General features: G+C 55.7%; 1 long non-coding RNA gene across 2 annotated transcripts; it reads right to left on the minus strand.

Moving 5' to 3' along the window:
* Positions 1–797: 797 nt before the first annotated feature.
* LOC112407578 (uncharacterized) lies at positions 798–3,221 on the minus strand. Of its 2 annotated transcripts, none has more exons than XR_003004799.1 (3): positions 3,112–3,221; positions 2,382–2,586; positions 798–1,927 (listed from the first exon to the last, which is right to left on the minus strand). It is a non-coding gene; the product is annotated as an uncharacterized LOC112407578 (long non-coding RNA). The 2 variants fall into 2 exon arrangements; XR_003004800.1 differs by having other exon boundaries at positions 2,382–2,583; positions 3,112–3,215.
* Positions 3,222–7,387: the final 4,166 nt, after the last annotated feature.

Below are 7,387 nucleotides of genomic sequence, written 5' to 3' on the forward strand. Positions count from 1 at the left end.
AGCTGCCTTTTCAGAAATAACGTTAAAACTTTCTAGAGTCAGACCCTCTGCCCCGGGCCATTCCCACCACCTGTGGGAAGCGATTTCAGTATCAGCTCCGTCTAAAAGCCTCGCTGTACTTCCTTGGGTGGGTCCCCTGCTTGCACAGCTGGAAGTAAGTCGGGGACATGTGTCAGCTCACACACATAATAGTGCATCTTCTGAACCCTCTCCGCTCAGGAATTCCCCAGTACTCCCCACACCCCAGTCCTTTGGCTGGAAAGTTCTGGTTCCTCTGAGCCTTAGATTCAATCCCCACCCCACCTCACCCCATGCACTGTATTGCAGTTTCACAGAACTGGGGTAGTTTTTAGGGCAAATGGCAAAAGAAAGAGGAAAGGTAAGCAGCATGCACCCCCCAATCCTGTGGGGCACAGGGGCCCATCTTCCCAGTTTGCCCCAGAGAGGTGGGCTTTTCTTGGCATTTTAGGAGCTCCCACCTTGGCTGTGGCTGTGGCTTCATGATGGAGCCGCCTTGGAGCAGGGCCAGGAGAGGGAAGAGGGAAAGGACCCTGGGCTCCCCCAGCGCTCTGCCTCTCAGGTCCCCCTTCACACGTCCTCTGGCCAGGAGTTACTGTACTGCTCACTGAGAGTTCTCTTTTTTAAAAAAATATTCATTTATTTTATTTCTTTGTTTTTTTTGGCTGCATCGGTTCTTCGTTGTGGCAAGTGGGCTTTTCTCTAGTTGTGGCATGCAGGTTTTCTCTCTCTAGTTGTGGCACTCAGCCTCTCTCATTGAGGCGCGAGAGCTCAGTAGTTGCGGTGCACGGGCTTAGTTGCCCTGCGGCATGTGGGATCTTCGTTCCCTGACCAGGGATCGAGTCTGGGTCCCCTGCATTGGAAAGTGGATTTTTTACCACTGGACCACCAGGGAGGTCCCTCACCAAGAGTTCTGAGACTCAGGCTGCATTTAGGACAAAGCCGAGATAAAGGAGGGAAAGGACTGAGCAGCTGGCCCCTGTGCTGACCATTCCTCCAGTTTGGCTTCCCTCCCCAGTCTGCCTGCTCTTGGCTACGTTTCAGGGTCCCCAGACACTCTGTTTGGATTCTGTCTGGGCTTCCAGCTGTGGTCAGTGGAGGGATGGCTTGGGGTGGACCTACTCCATCTCGGCTGGCACCAGAAGTGACTTGTTATCTTTGTTAAGAAGGAGAAAGGGAAGGAATGAAAGTGAGTCTGGGGGGTAAGCAGATTCTCTATAGAAACAAGTGGGGCTTGTTTCTTTCCTCGTGAGACTTTGAAGTTCTGTGTGGGTTGGCACGAGTTATTTTTCACGGTTTCCTCTCCTTCAATGTACTTCCTGAAGAAGGTGGATGCAGTTGGCAGCGCAAGTGTGGGGATGAGACAGTGGACGTGCTGTTCTAGGTGCAGAGGCTCACCTGTGCTTGTGCACACCTGCATTTCTGAGGATTTTACAGTTCCTCTGGCCGCGTGATTGGGGCCAAACGCGAGAGCAGCCCTGCGTTGCGTTTCTCCCAGGACTCGCCCTAAACCCCCTGTGCTCACGGCCAGGTGAACGCGGAGGTCAGCAAGGCCTCCGTGGCCACTCTGGTCAAGCCACACGTTGGAAGGACCCCGGTCCGTGAGCCTGTGACGTGAGTGGCGAGTGGGTGTCACTGGGTTAAGATGCTGAGATGTCTGTTGTGCAGTCAGATTTTATATCCCAACAGACACAGTCTTAACGGGCAATTGGAAGCTCTCCCTGGATTGACACTGAGGAAATGTCAGACTTTTGATGCATTACTTTCCATCTCTCGTCTTAGTTTAACCCCAACCAAATGGGGTATATTAATCTGAGCCAATAGTCTTACATTTTTTCTTCGCACAGCAATGTTGAAAGATCAGTCGAAGCAACCTCTGGAAGATTTTGAACTCTTTGGGGGAAGGACTCTGTAAGACAAGGTATTATTATAATCGTAATTTTGAGCACCACTCCGCCAAGTACACAGAGAAAAATTATTAATCATAGTTAATCATATTAACTTGAACAGAACGTGAATATTGTTTTTGCCGTTGAGATCGGCAGATAATTAAAAAGCACGGTGCTCTGCCTCCCGATCGCTACCCTCCCCCTTGATCACCGCGGTGCCCTTGAATCGCTTCGTTCACGGGCACTGTGCCCACGACAGCCGTCAGGACCCAGCCCGGGAGCCCGAGACGTGGATGTGCCTGGGGAGAGCACAGCGCGTGCGGCCCGCCCCTGCCGCTGGGAGATGCGGGTTAATTAAACAAGGAGGGTATGGTGGGGAAGCCCGCACCGCCCGCGATTTGGTTAGTGAGACAGTTAAAATGTTTGGAAGCTCCTTAAAGAAACCAGGTGGTACAAGTGAGGGGAGTCGCTCACCCGCGTGGTCACGTTAGAAGCAGCTACACATGCTCAGCTGAAGTCGAGGCGTTCTGGGAAATGTCCGCCTCTACCCTCCCACGATGGGAGGCCGGGAGGGCGATGCTGCAGGACGTCATTGCTCGGGGGGTGGCCCTCAGTCCTGGTGACCTGTAGGTCCCTGGGGAGTTCATTCTGTGTCCGTCTCCAGGCCCAGCCAGACCTACTGGGTCAGAGTCTCTGGAGATAAGCGAAGAAATCTGGGCTCCCCCCCTTTATTATTATTTAGCTTTTTATTTTGTTGTAGTTGTAGATTCACACTGATTGTAAGAAATAACTCAGAGAGGGCTTTCCTGGTGGCACAGTGGATAAGAATCCGCCTGCCAATGCTGGGGACACGGGTTCGAGCCCTGGTCTGGGAAGATCCCACGTGCCGCGGAGCAACTAAGCCTGTGCGCCACAACTACTGAGCCTGTGCTCTAGAGCCTGCGAGCCACAACTACTGAGCCCGCAAACCACAACTACTGAGCCTGCAAGCCACAACTACTGAAGCCCGTGCGCCTAGAGCCCGTGCTCTGCAACAAGAGAAGCCACCACAATGAGAAGCCCGCGCACCACAACGAAGAGTAGCCCCCGCTCACCACAACTAGAGAAAGCCCACGTGCACCAACGAAGACCCAATGCAGCCAAAAATAAATAATTAAAATTAAAAAAAAGAAATAACGTGCAGAGACCCCGCCATACTCCTTACCCAGCTTCCCTCAGTAGGCACATCTTGCAAAACTACAGTCAATCTCTTCCCAAGATGTTGGCATGGATACGGCCCCCTCCCCAGTCTTGTTCTGATGTCCCTGGTTTCTTAGTGTTCATCTGTGCTTGTGCGTATCCAGTTATATGGGGTTTTACCCTGTGTGCACCCACCAGATATGGCACATTTCCATCACTATCTCCAGCGCCCAGAGCACCTCCAGGGCTGTGGGAAGGACCCCATAAGTCTTTGCTGAACGGACCATTTGGCACCCAGTGGTGGGGACTGTTGGCTTCTGTGCCGAATCAGAGTGATGAGGAAGCACTTGTCAAAATATATGAGACCCTGGAGAAATCAAATCAGGCCAAACGGTATGAAACGATGTGTGGTGAACAGCGTCTGACAGTGGGGGTTCTCTCTTGGAGTGTGTCTGCGTGTGCGACAAGAAACAGACGTAGGTGGGTCTACATTCAATCATTAAATTTTAAAAATATTCAAAGCATCTTCAGGTAGCCCACTGGGCTACTTTTATTGAGTTACACTGAAGTAGGGGACAGTGAGTGGACGTGTCCCCCTGCTCCCAGGGAGATGTTCTGGGGATGCTAGGATTTGGTCTCTGGTTGCCACTCACCAGGGAAGGGAACTCCTGGGACACGTGTGAGAGGCTTGTTCAGTCACCCCGGCCTCATGTGGGTTTGGACCAAAACAACTCAAACTTGGGTCCTATAGGAACAGGGACTGGAGCACAGACCTCCGTGTCCTAAATGCGGCCAGTGTTTTCCCAGCAATGGACCCCTTGTCTTCTGCAACTGAATGGGCAGCTGATAGTAACGTGACGGCAGTGTGGCGGCAGCTTGGCGGCAGCAGGGAATTAGCACGGCGGCACCATGGTATTCGGAAACGGCTCTGATGTGCTTGAAAGAGCCCTGCCTCTGGAGCCAAGCAGACACAGGTTCTAATCCTGGCCACACCACTTGTCCCAATAGTCAAAACTCTGTGCATCAGTTTCCTTGTTTGCATCTTTAACGTGATGCTCCTTCTTTCCCGAGGAGTAAGAAATGAGAGAATTTATGAAAATGACAGCACAGTGCTTGGTATATAATTGGATGAGTTCAACGAGTTTTTGACCCTCAACTGATGGAAACCGGAAGTTATGGCCCAAACGTGGAGTGGCTGGTCCAAAGCAGAGCGAGAACTGGTGTGAGTCAGCACAGGTGCTGCTGGGACGGAGTGGGCTCTGTCGCCACCCGAAAAGTGGAAGATCTTCAAACGTAGTCGGGATGACAGTGAAGATGGTTATTAATTCTCTCTCAGTGAGGAAAAGGAACTCAAAATTCTAGGGGGAGAAACTCCGTAATAAGTACACGGCCCAGATACGGTTCAAGAAAAACAAGGGCCGGTTTTGAATGCTTGGCTGCGTGTGGGAAGGGAAAACCGCTTGAGTTTGGCACTAGGAACCCTCTCCTCTGAGTGGAGGACGTCTGCCCAGAGGCAGTGCCGGCTCCAGGGCGACAAGGCTCACGTGTCCATGGATGCCGGCCCGTGGGCGGAGCAGGTGCAGGTGGCTGCCACTGGGCAGCTCCCACCCTCCTGCAGGCGGGTCCCTGAGAGCAGGTGCTGTCCGGTGTGAGTGAGATGATCTGCCTCAGCGTGGCCAGGCCAGGCCACAGGACCACCTGCCCGGCTGGAGCCCAGCTTCCACTGTGGTGGTGTCACGAGGGCAGAGCCTCACGGTGGGATCCATACCCTTATAGGTGGGACCCCACGAGCGCCCTGCTCCAGGTGAGGACACAGCGAGAACACGCCATCCGGGAGCTGGGTCCTCGCCAGACGCCGCTCTGCCGAGGCCTTGGTCTCCGTCCTCCAGCCTCAGAGCTTATGTTCCAGCCCCAGCGGGTGGTATCTTGTTACGGCCGCCCGAGCGGAAGGGAGGGTGGGAGAGGCTTTTATAATCTATCAAGACATGAATGTCAGCACCTTATTTCTAGTTTATAAAAATTAGGTAATCTTTAGAATGAGGTATGAAGTTCCTTTTACAGTTAATTTTTTATTCAAGAAGCATTACTCTCTAGTTGATCTTGTGCCGCAAGGCGGGTATTCTCTGGGGGAGGCAGAGCAGCCCATGCCGCTATCCCCGCTGCCCAGGAAGAGCCCAGGCTCGGGCACACCCGCCTGCAGCCCCGCCAGCCGCCCTCCCTCCCCACTGGCCACCAGGGGAGCCCCTCCCGCCGTCACCGGGCATCCTGTCCTCAGCGGGACGGCATCCCACGCGGCGACAGCCTCTGCGAGACGGGCGTTTCTTTGCACGTGTCCCAATGCCACGCGAGCAGCAGTGTCATTGGCACCTCTGGGGCTGGCGCTCACGTACAGACAAAGGACATGCCGCCATCCCCGCCCTGTCCTTACCTCCTCGCCACGCCTCCCGGGCTGCGGCGCCACTGCTGCCCCTTGGCCTGGTCCTGCCAGCCCTTCCAACCGGCTGAAGCTCCCTGTGGAGTGACGTGGAGATGGGTGATCACTTCAAAGTCCTGTGGTTATTTAACGAGGGCTGGAGGGGTGTGGTCACCTAGCAACCCACCAGACCAGGCCAAGGTCGCATCAGTGTACAGAGGCCCTGACCCCGGGAGGGCCTGAGTGCTGGCGGTCACCATCACACAGGATGGGGGGCCTTGGTGGCGGCGAGGAGGGAGCAGTGGCCCTTCCTGGGACTCCAGGACTGAACGCAGCAGAGAAGTCTTCAGAGAAGAGGTGACATCCGACATTGTTGCCTGAGGACAGGCTGGTGTCCCCAGGGGAGCAGACCCGAGGCTGGAGGAGCGGGCAGGCCGAGCGGAGGGCCCAGGGGCCCGGGTAAGTGCGAGGCCCCCCGAGATGTGGTCCTCGCCTCTGGGAGCCTCGGGGAGAGACGGGAGGGGCCCCGGGCGCTGAGTCAGGTGAGGTCTGAGGAAGAAAAGGAGTTTTCGGGAAAGCTTTCTATTGGCCGAAAACGTAGCTGTGTCCTTGTGATTTTAGTTGAGAAAACTTGGGCTGGGGCCAAGCACGGGGCGTCTGCAGGGAACCCCTGGCTGTGTTGCAGCAGTGGAGTGGAAAATCGTTGCCGGGTGCAGACGCATATTTAATAAAGCCTTCTCTTCCCCTTTCAGCCGTCAGCCCGTGGCCTCCCCTGAGCTCAGAAAGGTGTACAGAGGGGCATTTGAAGGTTACTTGGCTGTTGTTGTAATGGAATAGAAGAACATGTATTTAGTCGTTAAAAATGTAAGAGGCAGGAAGGAGCTCTCGGAGGGCCCGTGCTGGTCAGGTGAGGGGTCGGGAGGTCGGGCCGACGTGAGGCCAAAGGGGCGGGAGACAAGGGCGGAGGGGGCTGCCGTGCGGGCCCGTCCGCGAGGCTCCCGCACTCGTGGGAGGACGAGGCCTGTCCTCCCCACCCGCCTGCAGGTCCCCAGCTGGCTCTCCAGGCCTGTCTGTGTGCAGAGGCCCCGCCTGGAGGAGCTGGCAGCCCCGGACATCGATCTCCGTGCAAAGGCCTGGAGGCGTTCCTGTTCCAGGGACGTTCGTTCCTCACAGTAAATCCAAGTCAGGCTCTGAGAGATGGAGCCCCAGGAATGAGGCCACGGGCAGCTCGATGTCCCAAGTGGCGTAAATCACCAGAGCCGGTGACATTTTCCAGATGGAAACTGAGAGGAAGGGCCAGCCAGGGAGGGGACTCGGGGACCAGCTCAGCGAGGAAAATGCTGACTCGTCTGTCCTCTCCGAGGGCAGGGGTTGAGGGCCAGGGGTCAGAGGGCGCCGGGTGGCGATCGATGAGGGGTCCGTGCACCTCGAGGCTTTATTGAGTGTCTTCACTTATTTATGCTGCTTCATCTCACTGAGGCTGATAGAAAATAGCGTAAAACAGCGTGCTGTAAATAAGTGATGAGGCCAGGTCTGGGGAGTGAGGGGAAGGGGGAGGTCGGAGGAGGAACCCGGGAGAAACCCTGTTATCTTCCTTGCCACCTGGCGGTGGGGACACAGATGTGTCCACGCGTCTGTCACGTGCCCACCATCCTCAGGGTGCTGTGCGCGTTGCCTGTCTCATCCGCGCACTGGTCCTATGGGGCTGACGCTGCTCTCGTTCTCCCCAGAGGCGCAGGGAGGTCTACACCGTTGCCACACACCTGACCACACGCTGACCTGATTTGGTCTATACCACCTTCCCCGTGCAAGCTCCCCAGGGGCAGGGGGCCCAGCTCAGTCCCGCATCCCCCCTCCCCCCATCCCGCTAAGTGCCTCGCCAAGGAAG

This window comes from Neophocaena asiaeorientalis, unplaced genomic scaffold (assembly GCF_003031525.2).
Source record: "Neophocaena asiaeorientalis asiaeorientalis breed wild unplaced genomic scaffold, Neophocaena_asiaeorientalis_V1.1 scaffold703, whole genome shotgun sequence".
Lineage (NCBI taxonomy): Eukaryota > Metazoa > Chordata > Mammalia > Artiodactyla > Phocoenidae > Neophocaena > Neophocaena asiaeorientalis.